Raw genomic sequence first — 13,834 nt, forward strand, 5'->3', positions numbered from 1 at the left:
ATCCTTTCCTTCCCTTCCTTCCTTCCTTCTTTTCTTCATCCTTTCCTTCCTTTCCTTCCTTCCTTCCTTCCTTCCTTCCTTCCTTCCTTTCTTCATCCTTTCCTTCTCCTTCCCATCAATTTCTTTCTTTTTCTGTTTCTTTCCTTCCTTCCTTCCTTCCCTTCCTTCCTTCCTTCCTTCCTTCCTTCCTTCCTTCCTTCCTTCCTTCCCTCCCTCCCTTCCTTCCTTCCTTCCTTCCCTTCCCTCCCAAAGTAGCAGGTTTAGACTCATTATGCAAGTGGTTGGGAAACTGAAACAATTAAAAAAATTGTTTCGTTGGTAAGTCATGTCCAACTCTTTATGAGCTCCTGGACCACAGCATGCCATGCCCCCGTGTCTCCTGGAGTTTGCCCAAACCCACGTCCATTGCATCAATGACACTATCTAACATCTCATCCTCTGCCGTCCCCTTCTCCTTTTGCCTTCCATCTTTCCCAACATCAGGGTCTTCTCCAAGGAGTCCTCTCTTCTCATTCAGTGGCCAAAGTATTTGAGCTTCAGCTTCAGTGTCTGTCCTTCCAAAGATTCAGGATTGACTGGCTGGATCTCCTTGCAGTCCAAGGGGCTCTCAAGACTCTTCTCTGATACCACCACTCAACAACATCAACTCTTCAGTCCTCTTCAGTTCTTAAGGTCCAACTCTCCCAGCCAACTCTTCCCACTATTGGGAAAACCATAGCTTTGACTATGTTGAAATAGGTTTGTCCTTCATGAAAATCTTAATTGTACTTTAAGATTTTAAAGAACAGGTTTCAGTTAAGTTAAAAAAAAATCTCATTTTTGGTCATGCCTTTCTGGTTTAAATGCAATTGAAACTGCTACTATGTCTTATAATGCATGACCTTCCTGGGAGTGTGCAAAATAAGCTTGGTTTATCAAAATTTCCAGGTCGCAGAGTTGATTTTTACATCTCCTTCTATTCTCAGGAAGGCATTCAGCCATTATACACAACATAGCCAAATTCTCTGTGCATTATTTAAAGCCAGGCATGAGCTAATGGCCTGGGATAACTTTAACCATCTTGTTAGTTGCAGTACATCTTGTTGGTTACTTTGACAGCATCGTTCAGTTGCTAGGCTGTATTTTAGTAGTCTGGCTTCTTTCATTGTTTCCAATTTTTTTCCCCCTTTAAGTTTTCACACATCACTGTTCCGTTTTCAGCTCTTGGTGTTAAAACAGCCGTACAGTTTTACTGCATGGAATAAAATGAGTTGCTATGAAAGGAAGAACGGAAAAAAATTCCATTCTAGTAAAATACAGAAAACAGTTTTCTTTATATACCAAGGTAGAACTTTAATATTTAATTTAATTTTTTAATTTTTGAAAAGTCCATCACATTTTTACAACCATCACTTTGACCTGAAGAATAACGGAATAACAGAGTTGGAAGGGACCTTGGAGGTCTTTTAGTCCAGCCCTTTGCTCAAGCAGGAGACCCTAGACCAGTGGTTCTCAACCTTTATAGTGCTGCGACCCCTTTAATACAATTCCCCACGATGTGGCGACCCCAACCGTAATTTTTTTTTTTAGGCAGCGATCTCAGCGCGCCTCAGCAGCCGCAGAAGGGGGAAAAAAGCGGCAAACTGTTTTTTTGAATTTATCGCACCGGAAGCCGTATTGGCTAGTGATCTGAACTGCTTGCGATTGCCTTGAGGACGGAGGCATTATTTATTTATTATTTATTTATTGTTTATATTTATATACCGCCCTATCTCCCAAAGGACTCAGGGCGGTTTACAGGCATTTAAAAAACAAAAAATACAATAAATACAATTCTAAAAACAATTAAAAAACTTATTCAAAAGCCTTAATTAAAAATATAAAAATTAAAACCCAAGATAAAACCCACAAACTAAAATCTAACTCAGTCCTGCGCAATTAAATAGATATGTTTTAAGCTCCGGAAGGTCGAAGGTCCAGCTGTCAAGTCCTGGGGCAGTTCATTCCAGAGGGTGGGAGCCCCACAGAAAACCCTTCCTGGGCGCCAGACGACATTGCCTCGCTGACGGCACCCTGAGGAGTCCCTCTCTGTGAGAGCGCACGGGTCGGTGAGAGGTATTCGGTAGCAGCAGGCGGTCCCGTAGATAACCCGGCCCTATGCCATTAAAGCGGAGACTCCTCCCCTATTAAGTTTATCGCGCCTGAAGCCAGATTAGGCTAGCGATTGGGAGTGATTTTAGCTGGCTTGAGAGGGAGACATCAGAGCAAAGATTTCTCTCTCTTTTAATTCATCGCGCCTGAAGCTGAATTTGGCTAGTGATTTGAAGAGCCTACAGCTGGCTTGTGGAGTCAACCATTGGAGCGCGATTCTTCGACTCGCAAGTATACTTCCCATATTTCCGATGGTCTTAGGCGACCCCTGGCAAATCGTCATTCAACCCCCAATGGGGTCGCGACCCACAGGTTGAGAACCGCTGCCCTGGACCATTTCAGACAAATGGCTATCCAGTCTCTTCTTAAAAGCCACCAGTGTTGGAGCATTCACAACTTTGGAAGGAAAATCATTCCACTGATTAATTGTTCTCACTGTCAGGAAAATTTCTCCTTTGTTCTAGGTTGCTTCTCTCCTTGTTTTGTTTCCATCCGTTATTCCTTGTCTGGCCTTCAGGTGCTTTGGAAAACAGCTTGACCCCCTCCTCTCTATGGCAGCCCCTCAAATATTGGAAGACTGCTATCATGTCTCCTCTGGTCCTTCTCTTCACTAGACTGGCCATGCCCAATTCCTGCAACTGTTCTTTCTATGTTTTAGCCTCCAGTCCGTTAATCATCTTGCTCTTCTCTGCACTCTAGAAAGAGTCACAACATCTTTTTTGGTGGTGATCAAAATTGGATGCAGTATTCTAGGTGTGGCCTTACTAAGGCTTTATAGAGTGGTATTAGTACCACATATGATCTTGAGTGTATCCCTCTGTTAATGCAGTTTAGGATTGCATTGGTTTAGGGTTATGTTACTAACATTTCTCAAAATTTTCCCTAAGAAAAGTTGTAGCAATGGGTGAAATGTGAAGTTTCTTGGGCCAAATCTTAAATGTATTTACATACTAATTGGTGTATGGCAGTGGTGGAATTCAAATAATTTAACAACCGGTTCTCTGCCCTAATGACCAGCTGGGTAGGCATGGCATGGTGGTCATGGGACTGTGTGGGTGTGGCCAACTCAACGTCGTTCATCTTGATGGGTGCTTCTTTTTAGATGTTACAATGTACTAAGGGTTAACCAGAGAGGCAGTTTCTGTATGCAGGGCAATAAAGATGAGGCTAGAAACAACACCAGAATGTTTCCTTCCTGCCTTCCTTACAGGATTAGCCCTGTAAAGTGGGAAAAACAAAAACAAAATAAGATTTCTTCCAACAACCGGTTATCCGAACAGCTTAGAAAGTTAACAACCGGTTCTCCCGAATAGGTGCGAACCGGCTGAATCCCACCACTGGTGTTTGGACAAGTGGAGAAACGTTTCATTACAGAGAATCACATTTCATTTGGTGTCTTTCCAGATTGCTACAAGCTATTTTTTTCCCCATAAAGGGTCTAAAAGTTCCTCATCGGTACTGATTCAAGTCAAGGGTAAAATTCCTACTGCCTTTAATGGATTCTTCCTTGTTTTATTCATCAAAATACATTATCTCACATTTATCTGTTTCTCTTAAAGCCCAGCCTTGCCAATAATAATAATAATAATAATAATAATAATAATAATAATAATAATAATAATAATAATAATAATAATAATAAAAAACCTGGAAAGAGCACTCTATGTACTTAAAGAAAAGGCTGGAATACTCTCTCCTAAAGATGTAGGGATGGAAAATGACAATTTATAAATGTCTCCCAATTTTGGGACGTTTTAATTTTGGGATTGTCTATGGAGATTCTAGCTCAATGGCTATGATGCTGAACTTGTTGATCGAAAGGTTGGCAGTTCAGTGGTTTGAATCCCTAGTGCTGCCGTGTAACAGGGCGAGCTCCCGTTCTTTGTCCCAGCTTCTGCCAACCTAGCAGTTCGAAAGCATGTAAAAAATGCAAGTAGAAAAACAGGGACCACCTTTGGTGGGAAGGGAACAGCATTCCATGCGCCTTTGGCATTGAGTCAAGCCGGCCAAATGACCACGGAGACGTCTTCGGACAGCGCTGGGTCTTCGGCTTTGAAACGGAGATGAGCACCGCCCCCTAGAGTCGGGAACAACTAGCACATATGTGCGAGGGGAACCTTTACCTTTACCTAGGGAGATTCTTAGTCATCCAGGTTATAATTGTCCCAAAGGTGCTTTTTCTTTTCTTCAAAAAGCGACTCACCCAGGAAGCTTCTTCAGTTCTAACTGAATGTGGAAGGGGGAGGGACTTATATTCCTTGCAGTCACCTGGTCCTTAAGGGCACAGATAAACTTCCAAGTGACCCCCAACAACTCTCAGAAGGAGTACTAACGACCGGATGACTACAAGGATTATAAATCCTTCCATCCGCCACCATTCAGTCAGAACTAAGGGTGAGAAGCAAAACATTTTCAAGGAAAAACAAAGTCCAGTTGCATTTTGGGAAAAGACAACTTTGGGTAATTTTGGGATGTTATTCACAAGATCACAAAGGCAGGTTGGCAACTGGGGGCCAGAATATAAAACACTAGGGAAAATGGAACACCTCAAAATTGCACATTAGAGAAAAATGCATGCTAATATTGTGTATGATTTTGCAGACCTTTTTTTAAAAAAAACTATAAATTGATTTGCAAATAAAATAGAATGTTTTAGAAAACAGTTTGTGCATGAAAGAAAACAGAAGAGACCAGATAGTCCAAGTCTACTCAAATATTCATTTCCCTTCTTTTTGGTTATTAATCTTAACAATATTCTTTTTTTTTACATTTAAATGCTTTCCCCACTCTGTTTTCTACATCCTCAACCCATCTGTACCCCCGTAAAAATAAATAAGTAAGCTATCATTACTCTTTGCATAGTTCAACTGGAAGAAGAAAAAATATTTGGCTGGAATGAAATGTTGATGTGGATTAGATTTTTTTCTATGTTGGTTATTGTTTTCCTTTAGTTGTTGTTGTATTATTGTTGTCTACAGTTGTTATCTATGGCTTCTGCGTAAGTGGAGCTAAAGAAATGCTATTAAGTCCCACCATTTAACAAAGAGCCATAAAGTTATGTCTGAAATGGTATAGAGTCTCCTGCTTGAGGAGGGGGTTGGACTAGAAGACCTCCAAATTCCCTGCCAACTCTGATATTTTGTCATTCTGTTATGACTTTAAAAAACATCCCAAAGGTGTTTTTTCAAGAGGTGAAGGGACTTTCTGTTTTTTCTTTGAAGACGTTTTGCCTGTCATCCAAGAAGCTTCTCCACTTCTTCAGAAAACCAGAAAGTCCAGGTGCCTTTTGAAAAAACATCTTTGGGACAACCAAAGGATGACTGAGAATCTCCATAGATGCTTTGAAAACATGTTTTAAACATTTTCCTTCCTGATCCCGTCTTTGAAATAGATCTTGCTTTTAAGGTGTTTTTGTTTAGATTGCTTAAATTCGCAAAAGCAAAGAGAGATTTCTTTTAGGGTGGGAGATAGTACAGTGTGAAAATGTGTGGTTGAAAGGATTGAAATTTACATGATGTAAATTTATTTAAAATTATGTGTAAGGCCTCCTGCTTAGCAGGAAGTTGAACCAGAAGACTTCTAAGGTCCCTTCCAACTCTGTTTTCCTGTATAATGTTCAAGAGAATTTTTGCAAAATGATATAGTGCTGGTATATGACAGCAGAAAATTTATCAAGAATGTTTAAGGGCACTTCAGATTTATGTTGGACATGTTAACAACCAGAAGGGTAACGTTACCATGCTTTCTGGGCATGTAAAAAGCTAGAATATAGAAGAGAATTTGTGTAGCTCAGGGCTGAACTGCGGAGGCCTTGGTGCTCTCTGAGCTTGGTTATTTTCTCACATTTCATTTCATTACCTAACAACGTTACAAACATCTGCAAAAACCAACCAAGTTCAGAGAGCAACAAGGTCTCCACAAGCTAGAAAACCTTAGGCTTCAGATACTTCACAGTGATGCAAAGATTAACATTCAGCTAAAAGCAAAACTTTTCCTCCAGAGGCTGATGGACACAAAAGTTTTGGAAGAGATGCGAAACTGTTCTGTCCTCTCTCCCCTCCATCCGAGTGATGGCTTAATTAGAATAGAATAGAATAGAATTTTATTGGCCAAGTGTGATTGGACACACAAGGAATTTGTCTTGGTGCATATGCTCTCAGTGTACATAAAAGAAAAGATACGTTCATCAAGGTACAACATTTACAACACAATTGATGATCAATATATCAATATAAATCATAAGGATTGCCAGCAACAAGTTATAGTCATACAGTCATAAGTGGAAAGAGATTGGTGATGGGAACTATGAAACAATTAATAGTAGTGCAGATTCAGTAAATAGTCTGACAGTGTTGAGGGAATTATTTGTTTAGCAGAGTGATGGCCTTCGGGAAAAAACTGTTCTTGTGTCTAGTTGTTCTGGTGTGCAGTGCTCTATAGCGTCGTTTTGAGGGTAGGAGTTGAAACAGTTTATGTCCAGGATGCGAGGGATCTGCAAATATTTTCACGGCCTCTTCTTGATTCGTGCAGTATACAGGTCCTCAATGGAAGGCAAGTTGGTAGCAATTATTTTTCTGCAGTTCTAATTATCCTCTGAAGTCTGTGTTTTTCTTGTTGGGTTGCAGAACCGAACCAGACAGTTATAGAGGTGCAAATGACAGACTCAATAATTCCTCTGTAGAATTGGATCAGCAGCTCCTTGGGCAGTTTGAGCTTACTGAGTTGGCGCAGAAAGAACATTCTTTGTTGTCCTTTTTAATGATGTTTTGATGTTAGCTGTCCATTTGAGATCTTGCGATATGATAGAACCCAGAAATTTGAAGGTTTCTACTGTTGATACTGTGTTGTCAAGTATTGTGAGAGGTGGAAGTATGGAAGGGTTTTTCCTAAAGTCTACCACCATTTCTACGGTTTTGAGTGTGTTCAGTTCCAGATTGTTTTGGTTGCACCACAAGGCTAGTCGTTCGACCTCTCGTCTATATGCGGATTCGTCATTGTCTCGAATGAGACCAATCACTGTTGTGTCATCTGCGAACTTCAGTAGCTTAACAAATGGATCATTGGAGATGCAGTCATTGGTATACAGAGAGAAGAGAAGTGGGGAGAGCACACAGCCTTGGGGGGCCCCTGTGCTAATTGTACAGGTATTTGATGTGATCTTGCTTAGCTTCACCTGCTGCTTCCTGTTTGTTAGGAAGCTTGTGATTAGCCGGCACTATCAGCCCTGGGAGCAAAAGAGCGAGCATCTGCCGGAGGCTACAGTTAGTCCAGAATGCGGCTGCGCGAGTGGTAACAGGAGCCGCTCGTGGCTCCCACGTAACACCACTACTCCGTAGCCTGCACTGGCTACCTGTGGTCTTTCGGGTGTGCTTCAAGATTTTGGTTACCACCTTCAAAGCGCTCCATGGCTTAGGACCCGGGTACTTATGCTGTTACCTTATGCCTCCCACCGACCCGTACGCTCTCACAGAGAGGGTCTCCTCAGGGTGCCGTCCGCCAAACAGTGTCAGCTGGCGGCCCCCAGGAGTAGGGCCTCTCTGTGGGGGCATCGGCGCTCTGGAACGAACTTCCCCCTGGCTTACGTCAAGTGCCTGATCTTCGGACCTTCCGTCGTGAGCTAAAAACACACCTATTTATTCAAGTGGGACTGGCATAATAGTGTTAAATTTTAATTCGGGGTTTTATTAATATTTCTAAAATTTTAAAACTAAATTTTTAATTATCAGCCTTTCTGTAATTTGCTAGGTTTTAAATGTTTTAATTGTATATATTTCGTGTTTTATCTTTGGCTGTATACCACCCTGAGTCCTTCGGGAGAAGGGCGGTATAAAAATTTAATAAAATAAAAAAATAAATAAATAAGTGGCTCCGTTATCTCCCTCAAATCTGATAAGTCAAACAGTACTTCAGCTCTTAGTTCAGCAGTTAATCTGCCTGCTACGAAGAGACACAGCAGCTCTGGCTGCCTTTTTATCCTGTGGGGTGTGGCTCCATGACTCAGCACTTCCTAGGCCTGCCCCACCCCTGCTTCTGTTGTTCCCTCCTCTCCTGCCTACGAAACCTAGGGTCCAGCCAGGCCTGATTGCCATCAGCTGGATCTGAAGGCATGACCTGGGGGGGAAAGAGTCAGGGACGGAGGCCTCGTTATCTCCTCCACCTGGCCTGCCCCTGGCTCCTGGAGCTGAGCCAGGGAAGCCGGTGCTCCCGAGGTAAGTCCTGACGGCCCTTCCCCCTCACTTTCCAAGTCACTTTCTGGCAGGAGGGCCGGCTCTGGTGGCGCAAACACAACAGAGACACTCTTTCTCTTTCCACCTTAAGTCTGCATTAGTTATGACTGTTGTTAAAGCTTACAAACACACACACACTCACTCAGAGCTAGGAGAGGGGAACTGTAAATTGTTAGAGTTTCAAAAAAATAACTTACAACTGAGGGAAAACGCTTGTATATACTATTAAACCTTTACATTTCTAATGCTGGGACTTCTCAGAGCTTAACTTTAGGGTTATAGCATCAATGCAGCTAAAATCATTTCCCAGGGCAATATATTTTCTCAACACTCTTGCAGTTAGTCTTTCATTGATATTACTGTATAAATTATTAAGGTGGCTTCGTACAATGCATCACCTTCATTCATTATTAAGAAGACGGGCCACGGATCTACCAGAGTTCCACTTGGGTGTTGTTAATAGCAAGGAGAGAGTTAACTAAGTCAAGACTAGAGGAAAGGTTGTGTCTGTGAGAGTTTGTTAGGGAAAACCTCTCAGGAGAATCTTTTCAGTGCAGTTGAAGGATGGATTAATCTTTGGAAGTATCGCCAAAGGTTGTGTCCAATCTCTTGAACCAGGAATCCCCTACACCAGTGGTTCTCAACCTTTATAGTGCTGCGACCCCTTTAATACAATTCCCCACGATGTGGTGACCCCAACCATAAAATTATTTTCGTTTTGAATTTATCGCGCCTGCTATTGGCTAGCGATCTGAACTGCTTGTGATTGCCTTGAGGACGGAGGCATTAAAGCGGAGACTCCTCCGCTATTAAGTTTATCGCGCCTGAAGCCAGATTAGGCTAGCGATTGGGAGTGATTGCAGCTGGCTTGAGAGGGAGACATCAGAGCAAAGATTTTGCTCTTTTTTAATTCATCGCGCCTGAAGCCGTATTGGCTAGCGATCTGAACTGCTTGTGATTGCCTTGAGGACGGATGCATTAAAGCGGAGACTCCTCCCCTATTAAGTTTATCGCGACTGAAGCCAGATTAGGCTAGCAGTTGGGAGTGATTGCAGCTGGCTTGAGAGGGAGACATCAGAGCAAAGATTTCTCTCTTTTTTAATTCATCGCACCTGAAGCCGAATTCGGCTAGCGATTTGAAGAGCCTGAGCTGGCTTGTGGAGTCAACCATTGGAGCGCGATTCTTCGACTCGCAAGTATACTTCCCATATTTCCAATGGTCTTAGGCGACCCCTGGCAAATCGTCATTCGACCCCCAATGGGGTCCCGACCCATAGGTTGAGAACCGCTATCCTACATCCTCATAAGGATCATTGAATTCTGTTCTAGATGAGGCATGAACGATGCAGAAGGGTAGGGATCTCTGATTTGAAGGGCATAATGTGATTTGGAAGGACCATATCACACCTGTTGGGAACGCCTTAAAGCAGCTAAATCTCTCTGGGACTGTTATGGTTGCTTTGTCAATTTGCCCACCGACCTAAGAAAAGACCTGTCAACTTATGATGGTCTTGACTGGTGCTGCATATGGGTCCATGTATGCTATGAATAAGGGATGTGGTGGCTCAGGGGCTAGAACGTTGAGCTTGTCGATCGAAAGGTCAGCAGCTCAGCAGTTCAAATCCCTAGTGCTGCCATGTAACGGAGTGAGCTCCCATTACTTGTCCCAGCTTCTGCCAACCTAGCAGTTTCGAAAGCACGTAAAAATGCAAGTAGAAAAAATAGGGACCACCTTTGGTGGGAAGGTCACAGCATTCCGTGCCCCTTTGGCATTGAGTCATGCCGGCCACATGACCACGGAGACATCTTCAGACAGCACTGGCTCTTTGGTTTTGAAACAGAGATGAGCACCGCCCCCTAGAGTCGGGAATGACTAGCACGTATGTGCGAGGGACCCTTTACCTTTTATGCTATGAATTCCCCCTCCCCCCTGTATTTGCACAGGTCAACTGGACACTTGAACCAAATGTAGTCAATAAACTACAATACAATACAGTCACTACAATACAATACTGTGCTTCTGTTGCATGGACATATTCACAAGCAAAGCAGTGTTTTTGACCTGCTTTTTGACTGGTTTAGAATGGAAGTGTTGAACTGGAGGTGTGCAGCTGGGGCATGGTTCCCAACTGGTTCCCAGGTGCAAATTCAATATGTTTGCTAACTGCCATAAAGAACTTCATGGCATGGTTCCCACCTCCCTGAGGAGCCACTTCACTGGTCTCATGGCATAGGTTGAACATATAAAGGTAGGTAGTTCCTCAAGGAGCCAGAGCAGGTCCTGTGCATTAAGGGAAAGAGGAGGAGGAGGAGGAGATACTCAATGATCCTGAATATAATCACAGCCCATATGTGAAGATCAATGTGACCTGCCCTTACTGTCAATGATGTTTACTGATGTATCAAGGCAGACAAAACTCTGCATAATTATTTTTCTTGTCTTTGGATTGGCAGGATGCCAAATAAGCTACTTCATTCTTGTTTGGCGAGCAGTGCTGGATATTTTAGACAGTGAGCGGAACAATTTGGCTCTAGCATGGCATTCAAATCTCCACCTAAGAGTTTGGGAAGGGCCAGCTGGCAACTTGGCCATGTCATTTGCTAAGTGAGGCCATAAATCTTTGATCTGAAAATGCTCGAGGGGGGAGGTAAACATTTCTTCCATGTTTAAATTGAATTAATTTTGTTCAGTGCAGACTTTTCAAAGGCTCCCGAAGCAACTGTGGCCTTCCTTCTGCTCGCTCCAGATGTGTCTCCATTACATCCTTCTAACAGCTGGATCCTCTGTAGGAGCAACCAACTTGTTTAAATAATTGCTCATCTATTCATCTGTAGAGTCAGGTTTCAGCAGGTAACATTGAATGAGATCAAGGTGTGATTGTGACTCAGAATCTGACTCAGTGACCCAACTTCTTCAAAGTTAGGTTTCCCTCCCTCATCTTTCTGTTTAGAATGATTTTCAAAAACTTTTGATTGATACCTGAGTTGCATTCAGTTTTTGGAATGAAGGTTGAGACAACATCAAGTACAGCTAAATGGTGCCTTGAAAGAGATGCCAAATGCTAAGATTTATGTAAGGAGATTGAGGAAAACTCTGTGTTTATGTTACAAATTTCAACCATGTTGGCATTTGGTCATGTCTCATTTGCTCGTGTCTGACAGTGAGAACAATTAACCAGTGGAATGACTTTCCTCCAGAAGTTGTGGGTGCTTCATCACTGGAGGCTTTTAAGAAGAGATTGGACAACCATTTGACTGAAATGGCATAGAGTCTCCTGCTTGAGCAAGGGGATTGGACTAGAAGACCTTCAAGGTCCTTCCAGCTCTATTCTGATTCTGATTACATGTTTAAGAAAACAGAAGGGAATAATTTTTCCTCTTTATAATTTTTATGATGGATGGAGAAACAGATAGGAGGAGAGACAGATCGATGATAGATATGCAGATAGAGAATTGGAGAGAGAACAGAAACCACAACAAATTGCTTTTTTTCTCCCCGAGTCTTCCTCAGTCCAACAAGAGCTTCAGACACCTTCTTGTATAGTGAAATCTGTACTTATCTAATAAAAGCAGTTGAAATGGTGTCCTTGCTATGAAAAAGGAAGTAGTAAATTATTGTTAGATTAGGTAGTGCAATGTATAGACTTTTGTTCAATGTAGAAAAAAAAGTAATACTCTAGGTTTTTATACTGTGGAGTTCATTCCAAGATATATCAGTTAGCCTCCTGAAATGATGCTACCTTCAGTGGGAAGTGTCAGCACAGTAAGATTCTAACCATTAAATTATTCCTCTATTTTTTTTTTCTTCACTGAGTTTATATGATCACCAGTTTCATATAAATGGTCCTAGATAGGTCACGGCAGTCAATAAAACCAAAAGTGTACTTTGTACTGTTTTGACTCTTCTCAACTTATTTTGAAGTTTCCTTGTGTGTATTGTGTGTGTGTGTGATTGTGTGTAGTTGTACTATGCACAGAAGACTTTTCACCCATACTTTAGGATTATAGCCTTAAATGAAGGACATGCCAAACAGTTGCCAGAATTCTGTAGATACTAAAATTTGCAATGTTTGTTTGATTGGGCAGGTGGCACCAGGCTGAGGTTGCTTGGACACCGAATCTAAGCAAGGTTGGATCTGATGAGTTAACACCATAGACTTCAAGAACTGTAGAGCAGGTTGAGAAAAGGGAAGCACCCCAGAGGAAGCCATCTGCAAAATGCTCCTGTCATGTTGCCAAAAATCTACATGAAGATACTCCTGAAGTCATCGGTTCAACTGGTGATGGAGAGGTTGCTTGAAGTTCCTGTAAAATTGCTCTCCTAGCTTCACCACCTATGTCCTAATTCAGTGGTTCTCAACCTTTATAGTGCTACGACCCCTTTAATACAATTCCCCACGATGTGCGACCCCAACCATAAAATGTGCCTCAGCAGCCACAGAAGGGAAAAAAAGCAGCAAACTGTTTTTTTGAATTTATCGCACCTGAAGCCGTATTGTCTAGCGATCTGAACTGCTTGCGATTGCCTTGAGGACAGAGGCATTAAAGCGGAGACTCCTCCCCTATTAAGTTTATGGCGCCTGAAGCCAGATTAGGCTAGCAGTTGGGAGTGATTGCAGCTGGCTTGAGAGGGAGACATCAGAGCAAAGATTTCTCTCTTTTTTAATTCATCGCGCCTGAAGCCGAATTTGGCTAGCGATTTGAAGAGCCTGCAGCTGGCTTGTGGAGTCAACCATTAGAGCACGATTCTTCGACTCGCAAGTATATTTCCCATATTTCCGATGGTCTTAGGTGACCCCTGGCAAATCGTCATTCGACTCCCAACAGGGTCCCGACCCACAGGTTGAGAACCGCTGTCCTAATTGCCTTGAGATCTTAGATCTGGGCTGCCTTAGAGCTTTATCCAAATTGGCTAAATTAGATTTATTGGGGTTGGTCAGTATTTCAGCTCACCGACCACAGTTTCCACACTGCTTTCCTGAATTCGTTTATTGCGGAAGACAGGAAGCTACATTACACTAAGCTGTCCCATTGATCTGTTTCGTTCACCAAGGTTTCAGAGGGAGTGGATCTCCCCAAGCATAGCAGGAGATGACAAGAATCGAATGTGTTTGTCCACGGACCTAATGAAAGTGAATTCACTCCCTGTGAGCAACCTCAGATGGTGATAAAATTCCAATAAAGAGGAATATTGAGTTTGTTCGAGGTGATAATAGACCTCGACAGGTCTACATGGGGTTTCCTTGGCAAAACATTCAAGTCCTACTTGATCACTAAGTCAACGGAGAAGGAGATTTCTAAGCAAAAAAAGACAACACTACAAACCACTGAAATTATTCACACTCCTGCTATTTATTGATTTGATGGAGTCACCTTCAAAGGATAACACGTATCTGCTTTTGCAATATAACCTGAGGGAAATGTAGACTATGAAAGGCCTGATATTATTGACAAGCTTCCCAGATCTATAGAAACAT

Source organism: Ahaetulla prasina, chromosome 6, assembly GCF_028640845.1.
Source record: "Ahaetulla prasina isolate Xishuangbanna chromosome 6, ASM2864084v1, whole genome shotgun sequence".
Taxonomy (NCBI): Eukaryota; Metazoa; Chordata; class Lepidosauria; order Squamata; family Colubridae; genus Ahaetulla; species Ahaetulla prasina.